The sequence below is a fragment of the Anas platyrhynchos genome, chromosome 2 (genome assembly GCF_047663525.1).
Source record: "Anas platyrhynchos isolate ZD024472 breed Pekin duck chromosome 2, IASCAAS_PekinDuck_T2T, whole genome shotgun sequence".
NCBI classification, from domain to species: domain Eukaryota; kingdom Metazoa; phylum Chordata; class Aves; order Anseriformes; family Anatidae; genus Anas; species Anas platyrhynchos.
This window is the reverse complement of record NC_092588.1, coordinates 10,745,555-10,757,232: the sequence shown is the minus strand read 5'-3', so window position 1 is coordinate 10,757,232 and position 11,678 is coordinate 10,745,555. Positions and strand designations below refer to the sequence as shown.

At 44.7% G+C, this 11,678-nt stretch overlaps 1 long non-coding RNA gene across 3 annotated transcripts; it reads left to right on the top strand.

Moving 5' to 3' along the window:
- The first annotated feature begins 847 nt into the window (after nucleotides 1-847).
- LOC113842921 (uncharacterized) lies at nucleotides 848-11,678 on the top strand. 3 transcript variants are annotated; one of them, XR_003495837.3, is made up of 4 exons: nucleotides 848-989; nucleotides 10,173-10,277; nucleotides 10,865-10,989; nucleotides 11,095-11,678. It is a non-coding gene; the product is annotated as an uncharacterized lncRNA (long non-coding RNA). The 3 variants fall into 3 exon arrangements; XR_005263909.2 differs by lacking the exons at nucleotides 848-989; nucleotides 10,173-10,277 and adding an exon at nucleotides 10,349-10,492; XR_003495838.3 differs by lacking the exons at nucleotides 848-989; nucleotides 10,173-10,277 and adding an exon at nucleotides 10,349-10,566.

Here is an 11,678-nt window from a genome sequence, read left to right as displayed (position 1 = left end):
CAAATTTAGGAGGCTACTGTGACATAAATAAAAAGAATTTTGAGGGTCCTGAAGCAAGAAAAATTGGCAGAACTCCTCCTGACTTCAGCAGGAACAAGTTTAGGCCTTGAGTTATTTGGCTCATAACTCTTCGGTAATATTGAAAGAAGAAGGTCTGGGATTTTTTTGATCTAAGATGTTATTAATGCCCATCCGGGATGCAGTTTAATCTTTAAAACAAATACCGAAACTCAGAACACATCAATTGTTTGGATTCTGAGCTCTGTGTTATGCTTATTCTTGGACAGGCAAATTACAATGAAAATAATCATTGTCAGAATACTAATGTGATGTAAACTAATGTTGAGATATTTATTCAATGGAATGCAATTACCAGCAATACTCTATTTTCTGAACAGTGTGACTGTAATCCAATTTGGGCTGTTTAACCCCTGGTGATTTTGTTTCCGTTTGTATTGTGATAGGCTGAAAACAGGCAGGATTGCTGGGGGCAGCAAAAGGGAGAGTAAGGGGAAATAGCACCACATGTAATCTGAGATCTTAATGACTTTACTAAATCTACATAACCACAGGGCTGTTCGTCATGGTTGTGCTGCTAATTGAATTTTAAAATAAGGGTAGATCCTACACTCACTTTCTCCCAGTATCATTTCATTTTCTGATGAACGCTTAGTCACCAGCTTAAAACAAGAAATAATAATAATAATAAATCCTTGATAGTTTTAACTTAAAGTTTCATTAAGAACCTGGATTTTGTACAAGGTAGAATTCTCAGGTGCATGTGGGAAGTGACAGAGGGTATAAAAGCTGACTTTCATGACCATCTTCTCTTGCAGAAGTGTTCTTGACTGGAGGAGCTGCAGCAGGATCCCGTGGGGAGAGGCCAGCAAGCTTCACTCCATCACGGAGAAGGGGTCATGGGAAGGACAAAGAATGGGGACCTTGCTGCAGGCCATTTCTGAGGACTAAACACCTTCATCTAGATGCTGGTACGTTTGTTAGCACAGAGGAGTCCCCCTGAAACTAGCACAGTGTCTGTGCTTCTGAAACTAGCGCAGGATGTGTTCTCAGCACAGACAGAAGTATTAAGATCTGGTCATGAAATAGAAGAAGTAATTGGGAAATCTAGTTTTAAGTGCAGGGAGATATTTTGTAAGCACACAAAGATGAATAGGGAAGACCTCGGTGTTTGTCTGGTGCTAATGGTGATGGTAATTCTGGCATGGAGCTGAGTGCAAGCACATGCATCCGAAAGGCTGGAGCTGGGGTAAGGCACGTTGGGGGTCTGGAATAGACTCATTCTCCCCAAACACCAGCCAAAAACACTGAGGGCTGAGGATAACTGTCACTGGAGGACAAGGAGAATGGGAATAGTTTCCAAATACCTGCACACAGCTGTGATAGCTGTTCAGTTTGGAAGAGCCAAAGAAGTTGGTATTCAGACCTTTCACTAGTACCACATCATAACCCCCTCAACACCTCCAGTGAAATTAGTTTACAGATAGTTACAAAGACCAAAGGGACCAGAGGTGCAAGGTTTCATCACAGTGGCAGGTCAGTACGGAAGATGCTAGCACAAGCACGCTGCCAACCTTACCTGTCCGGCATGGGGCAGGGCTCTGTGTGTATTTAGATTTCTCCCTCCCTGCTCACCATAGCTGAATACCTCAGTGGAAAGCAGCAAATAAAGCAGGAGGAATAAGACATGATGGAGGCTTTGCTGATGGTTTTAGACATTTCTTTTGAAGGTCTGTTGATAAGACGGATCAACACTTGATTACCAGGTTGGTTATGTTTACAGAAGAACGGTATCCTTGGGAAGATTGGGATCCAGTACATACCCTGGGGTTGCATTAGCAAATGAGTTGTGCTTTGTATCCCCTGTGGCTGGGCCCTGCCAGAGAGATGATGCCAGTTCTTGAAAGCTTGCTAACGTAATCACCCACTGCTGTGGGAGCTGTAAGTGTCACAGCTTCCCGTGCAACTCATTTGCGAGTTTAGTATTATTAATGATGTGTTTTTCAGCAGAGACCTGAGGCCCCAGCTTTACTACGGTTAGCACAGTATAATACAGCATAAGAAAACTAGGCATGGCCAAAGAAATGCATGACTAAGGCCATGGCTATCCAAAGGGAATATCACCAGGACAGGAAACCTTTAAGGAGAAACCATTGAATTTCTGCTCCCAGACTATAACATGCAGAAATGCAGTTATCTCAAAAGAAATAGTCCCTGGATCACAGAATCACAGAATTTCTAGTTTGGAAGAGACCTCTAGATCATCAAGTCCAACCTCTGACCTAACACTAACAGTCCCCACTAAACCATATCCCTAAGCTCTACATCTAAACGTCTTTTAAAGACCTCCAGGGATGGTGACTCAACCACTTCCCTGGGCAGCCTGTTCCAATGTCTAACAACCCTTTCGGTAAAGAAGCTCTTCCTAACATCTAACCTAAAACTCCCCTGGCGCAACTTAAGCCCATTCCCCCTCATCCTGTTACCAGGCACGTGGGAGAACAGGCCAACCCCCACCTCACTACAGCTTCCTTTAACGTATCTGTGGAGAGCGATAAGGTCACTCCTGAACCTCCTTTTCTCCAGGCTGAACAAGCCCAGCTCCCTCAGCCGCTCCTCGTAGGACTTGTTCTCCAGACCCCTCACCAGCTTCGTCGCCCTTCTCCGGACTCTCTTGAGCACCTCCATGTCCTTCTTGTAGCGATGGGCCCGAAACTGAACACAGTACTTGAAGTGCGGCCTCACCAGAGCCGAGTACAGGGGGTCAATCACTTCCCTAGTCCTGCTGGCCACACTGTTTCTGATACAAGCCAGGATGCCGTTGGCCTTCTTGGCCACCTGAGCACACTGCTGGCTCATATTCAGCTGACTGTCCACCATCACTCCCAGGTCCTTCTCTGCCAGGCAGCTCTCCAACCACTCATCTCCCAGCCTGTAGCTCTGCTTGGTGTTATTGTGCCCCAGGTGCAGGACCCAGCACTTGGCCTTGTTGAACTTCATGCAGTTGACCTCAGCCCATCGGTGCAGCCTATCCAGATCCTCCTGCAGAGCCTTCCTACCCTCGAGCAGATCGACACGCACCTAACTTGGTGTCATCTGCGAACTTACTGAGGGTGCACTCAATGCCCTTGTCCAGATCATTGATGAAGACATTAAAGAGGACTGGCCCCAATACCGAGCCCTGAGGGACTCCACTAGTGACCAGTCTCCAGCTGGATTTGACTCCATTCACCACAACTCTTTGGGCCTGGCTATCCAGCCAGTTTCTAACCCAACAAAGTGTATGCCAGTCCAAGCCACAAGTAGCCAGTTTCTTGAGGAGAATGTTGTAGGAAACGGTGTCAAAAGCCTTACTGAAGTCAAGGTAGACCACATCCACAAAAGGATGGGAGCCTGAGTCAGGTTTACAGCTCTGGAGTATTTGCACTTTTTTTTTTTTTTTTTTTCTTTTTTTAAGTATCATGTAAGCACAAATTTTAGGTAGAAAATGGCAGGTGGGTTTCACCCACATATGTTGTTGGTACATCTGTCACCCTGCCATGGTTAAAGAGAAGCAGAAATGCAGTGGGAAAGAGCAAGTGAGAACAGCACAGTTAGGATGTCGGGGGAAGAGTGGCCCTAACTCCCAGAGACGCTGCATATGAGAGATTTGCCAGATCAGACCCTTAGCATTTCCAAGAGTCATTCAGGCATAAGAACATAATCTGTCAGTGAAAAGCACACGCTGCAGCTATTATTTTTCAAGTCCCAGTTGAGCTCTTTGCTTTTTCACTTTTACTTTTTAATATAATTTGTCTTGTGAGTTTGCATGAGGCGTTCCTCCCCAGTCATTTACCACAAGTGCTGCAGGGACTCCTGACATAATGCAGCGAAGCCTCATGGTATTGGTGAGCTGAGGAAGGAGACAGTTGTGCTTCTTACAACACTTCTTACTTAGGCCCAATTGGATTTAAATTACATGCCACTGGGGGCTCGGTACAAGGCATCTGTAATAGCAGAAACACCTGCAGAGCAGAGTTTCAGGATGACAAATTTTCTCTCTCTGGACTAGCTTTTTCCCTCATCTAAGCTGGATGCTCTTCACTGACTTGCACAGTCCACGTTATTTACACTGGTGTAAATGAAAGGGGAAGCAGAGCTTTTGTCTTCTTCACTAGGAAAATGTTATCCAGTGAGTGTCTGCAAACCTAACCTGGCCGCATGCTGCCCAACCACCTCCTCTTCAAAGTGCCATCACCACTAAGCAATCTGCTTGGCTTTGAACAAATTGAAGCATATGCTTTCTGTGGAAAGCTAGACCCTCTTCACCACTTCTCAGAGCACTGAGCTTTGAAAAGCTGATCTACAGCAAGGCTGAGTGTCTGTTTCTATTAGATACGTGTGAACTTTGAAATTAATCGTTGTTACGCCAGAGCCACTTTCCACTGGTGCTAGACCTTCATCATTCCTGCAGGTCAGTGGTGTGGGTTTCACCTTATGACGATTAAGTGCACAGATTTTGAGATTATGTTTTTGGCTATGAAGAGAAAGCCCAGGATCAAGACTGTGGGAGACGTACCTCCTCAGGTGCAGACTGATGCTCACGGGGCTCAGATTTCTTCTTCCCTTGATATACTTTTATCCCACATGAGCTAAGAAAGTGTTGTTCTTGATTTAATACACAGGAAAGTTGACTTGTTTTGATTTCTATGTCTGGTCCCACTTGTTCTGACATGAAGTTTGATCCTCAACTTTGGCTGCAAGATAGACGTGGATGAAACCTATGATCTAGCATCTTTCCTGTGTTCTTGTATCAGTTATCTGACTATAAATGCTTGTATCTTGTGTAACAACCATCTTTAGCCTGAATGACTTGAGATGACATCCCATACTGGTTGGCACTGGGCCTGCTTTACTCATTACTGCAGCCATGTCAGTGCTGCAGCATTTTTGTCAGCTGAAGCCCTTGACCGTGGTTGCCATTAAATGGTCAGGAACAGATTACTGTATGCATGGGAAGAGACAGAGGATTTTATTTTATTTTTAAGATTTTATTTTTGCACAAAAAGGGAACTTCAGAGTGATTTGTTGCCCAATAACTCGTTTCCTTATCTGGCCTGCACTCACCGTTTGGGAAAGTCCTTAGAATAATACTAAGGAGACCTGCCATGAACAGACATGTAATAAGCTCCCAGTAGTGTCATCTAGGGTATGAAATCGTCAATGGTAGACAACAATTGAGCAAGATATTTGGTTGAGAACAGGCCTACAGTACCTTGGCATCTTGCCTAGCCATGGGACTAAGCATTCGATTTACTGTTGTCATTAGCCCTGGCACATTCACGATTCTCTTTCTAGTTGTACTCCCTTCTCTATTTTTTTTGCTCTATCCATGTGTCATTGGTCATCACAGCCCATGACCAAACACTCTTTAGAGTCCTTTCTGGACGTTTCACAAGGCTGAACTATAGAGGTAAACAACCTCAAATGCTTTTCAGCCTACAACTTTGTTTTGATTTGCAATGATGAATTCCTATTTTTAGGATTAAAAATGGCTAAAATCCTCATTTGAGGGTATGGTAGGAGCTCAAAAGCCACATTTGGCACTCAGTAAGATCTCAGAGTTTTGCAAGCCAAGCAAATTCTGCAGCTGGGCAAGCCAAGAGCCCTGCAGAGGTTTAAATGGGAATGTGTGACAAGACAGCTGATAGAGAAAGAGGTTCCTAGGCACAATGGAAAAGAATAAGAAATACATTAGTAACATTTCAGATTGTTGTAGTGGTTTAACCTTGGCAGGCAGCTGGACTCAGCACAGTCACACTCCCTAGGTGGGATGGTGGAGAGAATTGGAAATGAAAAAGTGTGAGAAGTCATGGGATGGGACAATGACAGTTCACCAGGCAAAGCAAAAGCCACACACACAAGCAAAGCAAAGCAAAGCAAAGCAAGGAATTCCTTTGCCCCGTCCCACCGGCAGGCAGGTGCCAGCCACCCCCAGGCCAGCAGGGCTCACCATGTAGCGGTGCCTTGGGAAGACAAACACCACTGCTCCCGGTGCCCCCCTGCCTCCTTCTTTCCCCCAGCTGCCATTGCTGAGCATCCCCATGGTGTGCGATGTCCCTTTGGGCATTTGGGAGGTCCTTGGCTCTGGGTGAATGCTGCTCTGCAACATCTGAAACTGGTGTGTTATCAGCATTATTCTCATCCTAAATCCAAAGCACAGAATCATACAAACACCTATGAAGAAAATTAACCCTCTCCTAGCCAAAAACATGACACTGTCCATGCAAAAGCTCTGTAAGGTGGAATAAGAGATGAAATTTTGTATAGTGTTCACCATTACCATTGACTAAAGGTTTATTCCCTCCCTCCCACACCAGTTGGACCACCTTTAGTTGATTTGATCTCTCCCTCCACTTCCACTCATTCTGTCTTGAAGTTTGATCTTTGTCTTTAGCTGTATGACAAAGATGGATGAAATCTATGACCTAGCATCTTTCAAACTCATACTTTCATATGTGCTCCAGGCTATATGAGGGAGCTCTCTCCATCTTCACCCAATATCCTTATGCTCCAAGCACAGTTCCTGCTTGTCCTTTCACTTGTAACTGATGCGTGTGATGCTGCAGAAACAGCTGTAGGCATAGTGTTTCACACTCGCTTGGTGATTGTATTGAGCAAAGAGAAATCCCATATTTTTGCATCTAATGGGACAAAACACCCCCCCAGTTCCTCCTGCTGAGGAAGGCTAAGAGGGACATAATAATAAAGAACTACTGAGCATTTGTGCATATCTATCCTTTGATACACACCTGTTTGCTGGAGATGTGGCCACAAGCTTCTGATATTTTATGTTTTGGCACTGGAGCACTTTTCATTGACCTTCCCTCTAAGGCCCCATTCATAAACTGCTTATGGAGTGAATAAGCCATGGGGATGCCTTAATAAATGGTTCCTCACATAAAGTTTTATTCCCCAATAATAATTAGCTTATTAGTAAATCCCTAATGGCATTACTAAGGAGGTCATTATCATTACCCCTGTTTTATATCTGTAGAAACCGAATCAGAGAAAAGGAAAGTCACCTGCTAGGTAAGATTTGTGGATGCAGACTCCTAAGTTAAGGCAAATGCTTTATTCAGTAGGACACACACAAGACACATATTAGGTACTTGAAAGAAAGGGTTAATCAACTGCTGTAAACATAATGTACAGTAATATTTTCTTGGAAAATGTTTAAAACCATCTAGAATACAGCTACTTGTGGCTATGATTGGATGTCAAAATCTAATAGCACCAAATGTTCATAGAGACTGTCTTAATATACACATAGCAAATTGCTGCAGTGTTCATCTGTAGGAATCTGCTTAGCTTGTTATCAAATTTTTTTCCATGATCTCCCAAATTTTTAAAAAGAAACTGGCATGCCATTTGCTAGTTTTTTTTTTTTTTGTTTGTTTGTTTTTTTTTTTTCTCAAACATGTTCTTTTAATTCAAATTATTCTAGATCATTTTGAAAACCAAGTACACTTGATTATTTTCTTTTAACAATCCATCACTGGACACAGAAAAATCTGCTGCTGTCTCAATAAACAAAATGCAAAGTAGAGGTAGACCAAAATAGATATCATGAAGGCTACTGCAGCAATTGCATCGCACAGCGCTGTAATACAGTGAAGGGCTTCTGTGTGCCTTTTTCTGGCAGCAATTTAAGTGAATTTCTAGGAGTTATGGATTCCCATCCAAATAAACAATGATTCCATGCCTAACCTTATACAGGGAACCTAAATACTTTTCAAAGAGAAGGGAGAAGTTTTGACAGACAGCGCTTTATGCCAGTATTTAATCATGATGCTTAGACTGCAGCTCCTCTAAGTCGGCTCATGGCTCTGGGAATTGCACTATTTTAAAGGCAGTACAGCAGAATTAATATAAATTCAGTACATTACTGAATAGCTCCTCAATTCTCTGTGTAAAGAATGTTGGGAAAAATAGGTGTTTAGCCATGGAATCTACAACATCTAATGTGCAAGATGTCCACCAAGGGTCTGCCAGGCCAGCCAAGAAACAAATTAAGAAAGGAGTGTGTGAGACATTCATCTGGTCTTATCTGCCCTGGGACTCAGAGCCTGAAACAGTCTTAAGCTAAGGTCACGTATTTGGGAGACTTAAAACACTTCTGCCCCCACTTTGCCTGCTGACCTAGTGGTTATAGCATGCATGCAGGAGGCAGGATGGTGGTTCCTTCCCACCCAGCTCTGTGGCTTCTGCAGCCCATGAAAATGCCAGGATGAAAAAGCCAGGGTGGGATCTGGTCTTAGAACAGTGGAGTGACTGAAGATATCACCAAGTCACCACATGGACAGGAATTCACTGCTGCAGCGGGAAGAAAAGTGCAGCAGAGGACAACCTCTGTGGCAGCCTGCACCAAAGCTCCCATCAGATTCTGGAGCTCTCCTTGCTTCCCCTAGATTCTTATTTTCCAGGTTATAGATTTTTATTTTATTTTTTATTTTTTTTTCCTGTCTTTCAATCCAGGCTGCCTAATGAGGAATGTGTAAAGAATTGTGGGGGCAGTGTAGATTCCTCAGGCTGTCCCTTGCCAGCTGAATATGCAGAAAAGCTCACACACGATCCGTGCAGCTCAGGGGAGCTGGTTAGAGTAGGGTTGTGTGTATGAAATGGGCATAGATAATGCCTGTGAAGTAGCTTAAAACATCTGAGGACAACACAGACTTGAAGCCTCCTGGTCTAGAGTGCTACAAAAACCTTCAGGACTCCCAAGCGGAATTTTGCTCCCCCTTGGTGCAAACACTGTCTGTAAATTGATGCCTCCCAGGTGAATTTTTGCCTGTGTGAGTAACTGACCACCCCCTGCAACACTGAACAAAGTGCAAGGCAAATACCAGCACTGGGAGTGTGACATGTAGAGTTTGACGTGCTGGTAAGGAAGCCACACATCCCCGTAATTACTTAAAATTCCAAGCCTGGAAACTAGGTGCTGAGGGTTAATTAGGCTCATAAGCTGGGGGAGCAGAGAGACCTTTGGGAGAACCTTGCAGACAAGCAGCAAAGCATGTGATCTCATTTGAATTTTCCTATTAGGCATCCCGCAGAGATCTCAAAAGCATCCCACGATCACCGCCTGAAACTTTGTTTAGGTTGCATGTTTGCAAACACAAGGCATCTCGATTAGGTTGTGCAGCTGCTGCATATGCTTTAAACCATCAAGCCGGTGATTATTTATGACAAGCAAATAGATCCTCCCCCTCCTCCTTTTGTTTGTTAGCACTAATGATAAAAATACACTGAGACTCTCTCCTCCTGTCTCCCGCAACAATCTCCTGTTTTTCCATCAGCAGGTTCTGGTGCTGCTGGTTTGAGCTGAAGAGGTTGAGGTTGGCACTGCAGGATACATGGCACCTCTTGTGTGAGGATTTATAATCTCCGGAAAGGTTACGACAGGAGCCTGACCTGTGTCTTTTTGCAATCTGCAGCTCCTGTTGTTTGCAGGGGGCTTTTGCACAAGTCCTTGGTGTTTTCCTTACGTCCATAACTCAGTGTATAGTTTTTATCCCCCCTCACCAGTTTTCAACCCAAGTCACAGCTATGTGGCCAGCACAGCACATTTCTGTCCTGCAGCCTTCTGGTTAGGGGAGCGGAGATCTTCCCAGATACACTGAGACCAAAGGGCAGCTACCAGCCTTCACCAGGCTTTGCTGAAAAGTGGAGGAAACACAACAGGATGGGGCCATAACCTAAGAACTGTCACCAGTCCAACTCCTGACCTCTCTCAGTCCCTTTTCCACTGCTGGCTGTAACAGCAACTGGATTCAAGGCAGCAGCTCTGGGGGAGCACAAGGGGTGGGGGGCTATTCCTTGGTGCTGTGCCCAGCTACAGCACGTGTTGCAATAAAAGGGTAAGGAAAGCCCTACCTGAGCACCCCAACCCCTCCTGCCCCAGACCTTCACCTGCTTCTGCACATTAAGAAAAACCTTGCTTGCAAAGGGAGCAGATCCCGAGTGTCAAGATGGGAGCAAATAATCTTTACATCCATGCAGGCACAAGCCATGCTTGGAATAACTCGCTGTGAGGCTTACAGTGAAAGTGATTATCTCCACAGTCCCCCTTTCTTGTGACGATGGCATCAAGAAATTCACCTTCTGCCTTTCAGGCACCGCCGTGATCCTAAGTACCAACCTTCCCCGTGGGCTGCAGGCAGCCCCCGTGGCGCAGCAACGTCACGCTCACCGCGCTGCCGTACTTCCATTACACGTCTGTAAGTGAAATCAAACCTGGGGGATTTCTTCCTACTGCTCTAGCCCTGCAGCCACACCGCAGAATACAAATGCCGGGCTGACGCACGCGCTTGGCGCTCGGCTCGCTGCCCCAGGGACCGTCAGCGGGCTGCAAGCCTTGAAGGGCTGGAGGCTCGTTAACACCAGGCTTTAAATAACTGTGGTGCTGGGGGAGCGGGTGCTGTGTGTAGCTGCGGTGTGTATTTATGCGTGTGAGCGCGTTTGGTTTGACAACGGGAGTGAAAGAGCACTTGTTCCTTTGCTTCTCAGGTAGCAGCCCTATGGAAAAGCATCAAGGAGGGAATAGGAAAGAGCTTTGTGTTGTTTGGGGTTTGCTTTATTTTGGTTTGTTTTTGTTGTTTGTTTTGTTGTTCTTTTTTCTTTCTTTTTTTTTTTTTTTTCCCTTTCCTTGGAGATATTGGACTGATTAAAAAGCTATTTTTTCTAGAAAAACAAGAAGAAAAAAAATATCCAGCTATATGTGGCAGGGATAAAAGCGTGCTTGACTCCTCCAATGAGTACAATAACATTTTATATCTTTGCTGCTTGGCCCAATATTGTATCACAGGCATCACCAGCGTTGTGCTTCCCAGCATGCCCTAGAATCCCTTCAAACAAGCATTCGCTGTAGCAGAAAGTCCAAGAAAAGGCTTACTCCCTTGAGGATCAAGAAGAAAGCAACAGTGAAGAAAGGTACAGTAGCTATTAATATTAATGCTAAAGGAAGAGGGGGGAGAGAGGACACAGGAACAGTGAAAAAAATGACTACTTATGGCTTTGATGTGTTCATTTCCACAGGACCGGTGGCAGCACGGAGAATACGGAAAGCAGATAAAGAGGAAAATGAGGAGGTGGAGGTGAGCAGAAGGCAGCTCAGAAAATTGCACAAGCTGTGGGGAATTTTTGCATCTAGCCACTCACACACCGCAAAGGGAGTGACTCTGCCATCTGCATCTCCTCTGAAAAAAAAAAAAAAAAAAAAAGAGGAAGGGAGAAGAGGGACAGAATGGAGACAAAAAAAGAAATCCACCTGTTGTGCCTCTTGTTTTGGCTGTGGTAGGACAGATCCATGCTGAATGCCTGCTGTGGGAGGGGAGGGAAGCCAACGGAGGTATTGTTGTGTCTGAGGAGGCACTGCGCGTGAGTGCTCTGCATGGCTCTGTCCTACTGACACACTGGGAAGAGGAGGGAGGAACTATTTTAATCTTGTTGAGGCTGCTGAAGAGTAAAAATGGAAGTAATTAAAGGCCCTCTCTAGTCTCACTTAAATCCCTTAGTCTTCAGGCCAGAGTTATTTTTGTTTCACTGCTTTAATGGCGTTTCATTGATGTTTAAACTGGGTTGGATTTTATTTTTTATTTATTTATTTATATATTTTTTAA